The 9,740-nt window shown below is 38.8% G+C and overlaps 1 non-coding gene across 1 annotated transcript; it reads right to left on the minus strand.

Moving 5' to 3' along the window:
- Positions 1-3,727: 3,727 nt before the first annotated feature.
- LOC148546708 (small nucleolar RNA R71) lies at positions 3,728-3,835 on the minus strand. Its single transcript, XR_015901707.1, has one exon. It is a non-coding gene; the product is annotated as a small nucleolar RNA R71 (small nucleolar RNA).
- Between the last annotated feature and the right edge of the window lie 5,905 nt (positions 3,836-9,740).

Genomic DNA, 9,740 nt, shown 5'->3' on the forward strand with positions numbered 1-9,740 from the left:
CAAATGCGTTGGAAAGTAGACATCCAGGGCTTTCCAGAAATATATAATAGTTTATACTTTGCCCAAGTTTAGATGACGCAAATTGGCGTTCAACACCAGTTCTCTGCCCAATTCTGGCGTCCAGCGCCAGAAACAAGCTGCAAAGTGGAGTTCAACGCCCAAACTGGCACAAAAGCTGGCGTTCAACTCCAAGAATGACCTCTGCACGTGTAACATTCAAGCTCAGCCCAAGCACACACCAAGTGGGCCCCGGAAGTGGATTTATACATCAATTACTTACTTCTGTAAACCCTAGAAGCTAGTTTATTATAAATAGGACTTTTTACTATTGTATTAGTCATCTTTGGACGCCTGGTTCTTAGATCATGGGGGCTGGCCTCTTGGCCATGCCTGGACCTTTCACTTATGTATTTTCAACGGTAGAGTTTCTACACTCCATAGATTAAGGTGTGGAGCTCTGCTGTTCCTCAAAGATTAATGTAAAGTACTACTATTTTCTATTCAATTCATCTTATTTCGCTTCTAAAATATCCATTCGCATTTCAACCTGAATGTGATGAACGTGACAATCATCATCATTCCCTATGAACGCGTGCTTGACAACCACTTCCGTTCTACATTAGATTGAATGAGTATCTCTTAGATCTCTTAATCAGAATCTTCGTGGTATAAGTTAGATTGATGGCGCCATTCATGAGAGTCCGGAAAGTCTAAACCTTGTCCGTGGTATTCTGAGTAGGACTCTGGGATTGGATTACTGTGACGAACTTCAAACTCGCGAGTACTGGGCGTAGTGACAAACGCAAAAGGATAGTAAATCCTATTCCAGTATGATCGAGAACCTCCAAGATGATTAGCCATGCAGTGACAGCGCATCAGACCATTTTCACAGAGAGGAATAGGATGCAAACCAACGACAAGGGTGATGCCTCCAGACGATTAGCCGTGCTGTGACAGAGCATTTGGACCATTTTCCCGAGAGAGATCGAAAGTAGCCATTGGCACCGGTGACATCCTTACATAAAGCCAGCCATAGAAAGGAGTGAGACTGATTGGATGAAGGCAGCAGGAAAGTAGAGGTTCAGAGGAACGAAAAGCATCTCCATACGCTTATCTGAAATTCTCACCAATGATTTACATAAGTACCTCTATCCCTATTCTATTATTTATTTTCGAAAACGCCATTACTATTTTATATCCGCCTGACTGAGATTTACAAGGTGACCATAGCTTGCTTCATACCAACAATCTCCGTGGGATTCGACCCTTACTCACGTAAGGTATTACTTGGACAACCCAGTGCACTTGCTGGTTAGTTGTATCGAAGTTGTGACAAATCATGAATTAGGATTAGAGCACCAAGTCTTTGGAGCCATTACCAGAGATCACAATTTCGTGCACCAAGTTTTTGGCGCCGTTGCCGGGGATAGTTTGAGTTTGGACAACTGACGGTTCATCTTGTTGCTCAGATTAGGTAACTTTCTTTTCGTTTCCTTTTTCAAAAATTTTTCAAAAAAAAAAGAATTTCTTTCAAAAATTTTTTCTCTTGTTTTCGAAAAAAAAATAAAAATGTTTTCAAAAATATATTTTTCTTCAGAATTTTTTAAATATGAATTCTAGTGTTTCATAAAGCATGTTGAAGCCTGGCTGGCTGTAAAGCCCCGACTGTAGGGCATGTTAGGCGTGTCATGTCTGAGTTACATACTAAAGCTTGGCTGGCTATTAAGCCATGCCTGACCCTTTGATTGGAGCTTTAGTTTAAAGAGCATAAGATTCCTGGAATTCATATTAAAAATTTTGGAATCCTTATTTTTCTTTTTCAAAATGATTTTCGAAAAAAAATTAAAAGAAAATACAAAAAAATCATAAAATCATAAAATCAAAAATATTTTTTGTGTTTCTTGTTTGAGTCATGTGTCATGTTATAAGTTTGGTGTCAATTGCATGTGCATCTTGCATTTTTCGAAAATTTCATACATTCATAGGGTTCTTCATGATCTTCAAGTTGTTCTTGGTAAGTCTTCTTGTTTGATCTTTGCATTTGCATGTTTTGTGTCTTTTTTTGTTTTTCATATGCATTCTTGAATTCTTAGTGTCTAAGCATTAAAGAATTCTAAGTTTGGTGTCTTGCATGTTTTCCTTGCGTTAAAAATTTTTCAAAAATATGTTCTTGGTGTTCATCTTGACATTCAAGGTGTTCTTGGTGTTCATCTTGACATTCATAGCATTCTTGCATTCATCACATGTTTTGATCTAAAATTCTCATGCATTGCATCATTTTCATGTTTTTCTCTCTCATCATAAAAAAAATTCAAAAATCAAAAAAATATCCTTCCCTTTTTCTCTCTTAAAATTTCAAAAATTAGATTTGACTTTTTCAAAAAATTTTTAAAAATCTAGTTGTTTTTATGAGTCAAATCAAATTTTCAATTTAAAAATCTCATCTTTTTCAAAAATCAAATCTTTTTCATTTTTCTTAGTTATTTTCAAAAATTTTAAAAATATTTTTCAAAAATCTTTTTCTTATCTTTATCTCTTAATTTTCGAAAATAACATCACCAATTAATGTTTTGATTCAAAAATTTCAAGTTTGTTACTTGCTTGTTAAGAAAGATTCAAACTTTAAGTTCTAGAATCATATCTTGTGATTTCTTGTGAATCAAGTCATTAATTGTGATTTTAAAAATCAAATCTTTTTCAAAAACTAATTTCAATCATATCTTTTCAAAAATATCTTTTTCAAAAATTTGATTTCAAAATATCTTTTCTAACTTCCTAACTTCTTATCTTTTCAAAATTTGTTTCAACTAACTAACTAACTTTTTGTTTGTTTCCTATCTTTTTCAAAACTACCTAACTAACTCTCTCTCTCTCTAATTTTCGAAAATCCCTTCCCTCTTTTTCAAAATTTCTTTTTAATTAACTAATTAATTTTTTATTTTAATTTTTGAAAATCACTAACCCTTTTTCAAAAATTATTTTCGAAAATCCTTCACTCTCATCTCCTTCTAATTATTTATTCAACTACTAACATCTCCTCATCTCAAATCACTGCTCCTGTCCTTACCTTTGTGTTTGGATTCTCCATTCTTCTTCACCCCTATTCCTTTTCTTCTTCTACTAACAACAAGGAACCTCTTTACTGTGACATAGAGGATTCCTCTTTCTTTCTTGTTCTCTTCTCTTTCTTATGAGTAGGAACAAAGAAAAAGGCATTCTTGTTGAAGCTGATCCAGAACCTGAAAGGACTCTGAAGAGAAAATTAAGAGAAGCTAAATTACAACAATCCAGAGACAACCTTATTGAAAATTTCGAACAAGTAAAGGAGATGGCAGCCGAACCCAACAACAATAATGCAAGGAGAATGCTTGGTGACTTTGCTGCACCTAATTCCAATTTACATGGAAGAAGCATCTCCATTCCTACCATTGGAGCAAACAATTTTGAGCTGAAACCTCAGCTAGTTTCTCTGATGCAGTAGAACTGCAAGTTTCATGGACTTCCATCTGAAGATCCTTTTCAGTTCTTAACTGAATTCTTGCAGATCTGTGATACTGTTAAGACTAATGGAGTCGATCCTGAAGTCTACAGGGTCATGCTTTTCCCTTTTGCTGTAAGAGACAGAGCTAGAATATGGTTGGACTCTCAACCCAAAGACAGCCTGAACTCTTGGGATAAGCTGGTCACGGCTTTCTTAGCCAAGTTCTTTCCTCCTCAAAAGCTGAGCAAGCTTAGAGCGGATGTTCAAACCTTCAGACAGAAAGAAGGTGAATCCCTCTATGAAGCTTGGGAAAGATACAAGCAGCTGACCAAAAAGTGTCCTTCTGACATGCTTTCAGAATGGACCATCCTGGATTTATTCTATGATGGTTTATCTGAGCTATCAAAGATGTTATTGGATACTTCTGCAGGTGGATCCATTCACCTAAAGAAAACGCCTGCAGAAGCTCAAGAACTCATTGACATGGTTGCTAATAACCAGTTCATGTACACTTCTGAAAGGAATCTTGTGAGTAATGGGACGACTATGAAGAAGGGAGTTCTTGAAATTGATACTCTAAATGCCATATTGGCTCAGAACAAAATATTGACTCAGCAAGTCAATATGATTTCTTAGAGTCTGAATGGATTGCAAGCTGCACCCAACAGTACTCAAGAGGCATCTTCTGAAGAAGAAACTTATGATCCTAAGAACCCTGTAATAGCAGAGGTGAATTACTTAGGTAAACCTTATGGAAACACCTAAAACTCATCATGGAGAAATCATCCAAATTTCTCATGGAAGGATCAAAAGCCTCAACAAGGCTTTAATAATGGTGGAAGAAATAGATTTAACAATAGTAAACCTTTTCCATCATCCGCTCAGCAACAGACAGAGAATTCTGAGCAGAATCCATCTAGCTTAGCAAATTTAGTCTCTGATCTATCTAAGGCAACTATGAGTTTCATAAATGAAACAAGGTCTTCCATTAGAAATTTGGAAGCACAAGTGGGCCAGCTGAGTAAAAGGATCACTGAAATCCCTCCTAGTACTCTCCCAAGCAATACAGAAGAGAATCTAAAAGGAGAGTGCAAGGCCATTGACATAACCAAAATGGCCAAACCCAAAGAGGGAGAGGAGGACGTGAATCCCAAGGAGGAAGACCTCCTGGGACATCCAGTGATCAATAAGGAGTTTCCCTCTGAGGAACCAAAGGAATCTGAGACTCATCTAGAGACCATAGAGATTCCATTGAACCTCCTTACACCATTCATGAACTCTGAAGAATATTTTTCTTCTGAAGAGAATGAGGATGTTACTGAAGAGCAAGCTGCCAAGTTCCTTGGTGCAATCATGAAGCTAAATGCCAAATTATTTGGTATTGAGACTTGGGAAGATGAACCTCCCTTGTTCACCAATGAACTAAGTGATCTGGATCAACTGACATTGCCTCAGAAAAGACAGGATCCTGGAAAGTTCATAATACCTTGTACCATAGGCACAATGATCTTTAAGGCTCTGTGTGACCTTGGTTCAGGGATAAACCTCATGCCCCTCTCTGTAATAGAGAAACTGGGAATCTATGGGGTGCAAGCTGCTAAAATCTCATTAGAGATGGCAGACAATTCAAGAAAACAGGCTTATGGACAAGTAGAGGACGTGTTAGTAAAGGTTGAAGGCCTTTACATCCCTACTGATTTCATAGTCCTAGACACTGGAAAGGAAGAGGATGAATCCATCATCCTAGGAAGGCCTTTCCTAGCCACAGCAAGAGCTGTGATTGATGTGGACAGAAGAGAATTGATCCTTCAATTAAATAAGGACAACCTTGTGTTTACAACTCAAGGATCTCACTCTGCATCCATGGAGAGGAAGCAGAAAAAGCTTCTCTCAAAACAGAGTCAACCAAAGCCCCCACAGTCAAACTCTAAGTTTGGTGTTGGGAGGCCATAACCAAACTCTAAGTTTGGTGTTGGGAGGTCTCAACAAAGCTCTGCACATCTGTGAGGCTCCATGAGAGCCCACTGTCAAGCTATTGACATTAAAAAAGCGCTTGTTGGGAGGCAACTCAATGTTTATTTATCTAATTTTATTTTTGTTTTTCATGTTTTCTTAGGTTTATGATCATGTGGAGTCACAATATAAACGAAAAATTTAGAAACAGAATCAAAAACAGCGGAAGAAAAATCACACCCTGGAGGAAGCACCTGTCTGGCGTTCAACGCCAGAACAGAGCATAGTTCTGGCGCTGAACGCCCAAAATGGGCAGTGTCTGGGCGCTGAACGCCCAAAATGGGCAGCATCTGGGCGCTGAACGCCAGAATTGTACCCTAGAGAAGAGCTGGCACTGAACGCCCAGAACAAGCATGGTTCTGGCGTTCAACGCCAGAAATGGGCAACAGATGGGCATTGAACGCCCAAAATGGGCACCAACCTGGCGCTGAACGCCCAGAGTTGTGTGCAAGGGCATTTTGCATGCCCAATGGGTGCAGGGATGTAAATCCTTGATACCTCAGGATCTGTGGACCTCACAGGATCCCTACCCACCTCACCCTCTCTTTATCCATTCATGATCACCCCTTCTGTTTTCCATTTACCACTCACATCCATCCACACATCCCTCCATCTCCTCCATATCTTCTTCTTCTTCTTCTTCTTCTTCTTCTTCTTCTTCTTCTTCTATTCTTTCTTCTTTTGCTCGAGGGCGAGCAACCTTCTAAGTTTGGTGGGGTAAAAGCATAGCTTTTTGTTTTTCCATAACCATTAATGGCACCTAAGACCGGAGAATCCTCTAGAAAAGAGAAAGGGAAGACAAAAGCTTCCACCTCCGAGTCATGGGAGATGGAAAGATTCATCTCACAAGCCCATCACTAAGAAAAAGATGGAGCAAACAAGAGAGCACATTCATGGATCTCAACAGGCACATGAAGAAGCTCATCAGCAAGAAATCCCTGAGATACCTCAAGGGATGTAATTTCCTCCACAGAATTTTTGGGAGCAAATCAACAACTCCCTAGGAGAATTAAGTTCCAATATGGGACACTCAAGGGTGGAATATCAAGAGCACTCCATCATCCTTCATGAAATTAGAGAAGATCAAAAAGCAATGAAGGAGGAGCAACAAAGACAAGGAAGAAACATAGAAGAGCTCAAGGACATCATTGGTTCCTCAAGAAGGAAACGCCACCATCACTAAGGTGGACTCATTCCTTGTTCTTACTTTCTCTATTTTCGTTTTCTATGTTAAGTGCTTATCTATGTTTGTGTCTTCATTACATGATCATTTGTAGTTAGTAATTATGTCTTAAAGTTATGAATGTCCTATGAATCCATCACCTCTCTTAAATGAAAAATGTTTTAATTCAAAAGAACAAGAAGTACATGAGTTTTGAATTTATCCTTGAACTTAGCTAAATTATATTGATGTGGTGACAATGCTTCTTATTTTCTGAATGAATGCTTGAACAGTGCATATGTCTTTTGAAGTTGTTGTTTAAGAATGTTAAATATGTTGGCTCTTGAAAGAATGATGACTAGGAGACATGTTATTTGATAATCTGAAAAATCATAAAAATGATTCTTGAAGCAAGAAAAAGCAGCAAAGAACAAAGCTTGCAGAAAAAAAAAGAAAAAAAAATAGGCGAAAAAAAAATTAGAAAGAAAAAGAAAAAAGCAAGCAGAAAAAGCCAAAAGCTCTTAAAACCAAGAGGCAAGAGCAAAAAGCCAATAACCCTTAAAACCAAAAGGCAAGGGTAAATAAAAAGGATCCCAAGGCTTTGAGCATCAGTAGATAGGAGGGCCTAACGGAATAAAATCCTTGTCTAAGCGGCTAAACCAAGCTGTCCCTAACCATGTGCTTGTGGCGTGTAGGTGTCAAGTGAAAACTTGAGACTGAGCGGTTAAAGTCAAGGTTTAAAGCAAAAAAAAGAGTGTGCTTAAGAACCCTAGACACCTCTAATTGGGGACTTTAGCAAAGCTGAGTCACAATATGAAAAGGTTCACCCAATTATGTGTCTGTGGCATTTATGTATCCGGTGGTAATACTGGAAAACAAAGTGCTTAGGGCCACGGCCAAGACTCATAAAATAGCTGTGTTCAAGAATCATCATACTGAACTAGGAGAGTCAATAACACTATTTGAACTCTGAGTTCCTATAGAAGCCAATCATTCTGAACTTCAATGGATAAAGTGAGATGCCAAAACTATTCAAGAGGCAAAAAGCTACAAGTCCCGCTCATCTGATTGGAGCTATGTTTCATTGATAGTTTGGAATTTATAGTATATTCTCTTCTTTTTATCCTATTTGATTTTCAGTTGCTTGGGGACAAGCAACAATTTAAGTTTGGTGTTGTGATGAGCGGATAATTTATACGCTTTTTGGCATTGTTTTTAGTATGTTTTTAGTAGAATCTAGTTACTTTTAGGGATGTTTTCATTAGTTTTTATGTTAAATTCACATTTCTGGACTTTACTATGAGTTTGTGTGTTTTTCTATGATTTCAGGTATTTTCTGGCTGAAATTGAGGGACTTGAGCAAAAATCAGATTCAGAGGTTGAAGAAGGACTGCTGATGCTGTTGGATTCTGACCTCCCTGCATTCAAAATGGATTTTCGGGAGCTACAGAACTCAAAATAGCGCGCTTCAAATTGCGTTGGAAAGTAGACATCTAGGGATTTCCAGCAATATATAATAGTCTATACTTTGCCCAAGTTTAGATGACGCAAACTGGCATTCAACGCCAGTTCTCTGCCCAATTCTGGCGTCCAGCGCCAGAAACAAGCTGCAAAGTGGAGTTCAACGCCCAAACTGGCACAAAAGCTGGCGTTCAACTCCAAGAATGACCTCTGCACGTGTAACATTCAAGCTCAGCCCAGGCACACACCAAGTGGGCCCCGGAAGTGGATTTATACATCAATTACTTACTTCTGTAAACCCTAGAAGCTAGTTTATTATAAATAGGACTTTTTACTATTGTATTAGTCATCTTTGGACGCCTGGTTCTTAGATCATGGGGGCTGGCCTCTTGGCCATGCCTGGACCTTTCACTTATGTATTTTCAACGGTAGAGTTTCTACACTCCATAGATTAAGGTGTGGAGCTCTGCTGTTCCTCAAAGATTAATGCAAAGTACTACTGTTTTCTATTCAATTCATCTTATTTCGCTTCTAAGATATCCATTCGCACTTCAACCTGAATGTGATGAACGTGACAATCATCATCATTCCCTATGAACGCGTGCTTGACAACCACTTCCGTTCTACATTAGATTGAATGAGTATCTCTTAGATCTCTTAATTAGAATCTTCGTGGTATAAGCTAGATTGATGGCGGCATTCATGAGAGTCCGGAAAGTCTAAACCTTGTCCGTGGTATTTCGAGTAGGACTCTGGGATTGGATGACTGTGACGAACTTCAAACTCGCGAGTACTGGGCGTAGTGATAGACGCAAAAGGATAGTAAATCCTATTCCAGTATGATCGAGAACCTCCAAGATGATTAGCCATGCAGTGACAGCGCATCAGACCATTTTCACAGAGAGGAATAGGATGCAACCAACGACAAGGGTGATGCCTCCAGACGATTAGCCGTGCTGTGACAGAGCATTTGGACCATTTTCCCGAGAGAGATCGAAAGTAGCCATTGGCACCGGTGACATCCTTACATAAAGCCAGCCATAGAAAGGAGTGAGACTGATTGGATGAAGGCAGCAGGAAAGCAGAGGTTCAGAAGAACGAAAAGCATCTCCATACGCTTATCTGAAATTCTCACCAATGATTTACATAAGTACCTCTATCCCTATTCTATTATTTATTTTCGAAAACCCCATTACTATTTTATATCCGCCTGACTGAGATTTACAAGGTGACCATAGCTTGCTTCATACCAACAATCTCCGTGGGATTCGACCCTTACTCACGTAAGGTATTACTTGGACGACCCAATGCACTTGCTGGTTAGTTGTATCGAAGTTGTGACAAATCATGAATTAAGATTAGAGCACCAAGTCTTTGGAGCCATTACCAGAGATCACAATTTCGTGCACCAGCTTGTCTGAGTCATTTTGGGGCATCTCTAGGATATAAAAATCAGTGGGGAATGTGAGCCCCTTAATGCCCACTAATACATCTTCAGCAACTCCAACCACTGTAATAATGCTTTTATCTGCTAACACAAAACGAGCTTTCGACCTTTTTAAGGGAGGGAGCCTCAAAATATCATATATAGACAAAGGCATTATACTCACACATGCTCCTAAA

Source organism: Arachis ipaensis, chromosome B9 (assembly GCF_059453495.1).
Source record: "Arachis ipaensis isolate K30076 ecotype BB chromosome B9, ASM5945349v1, whole genome shotgun sequence".
NCBI classification, from domain to species: Eukaryota; Viridiplantae; Streptophyta; class Magnoliopsida; order Fabales; family Fabaceae; genus Arachis; species Arachis ipaensis.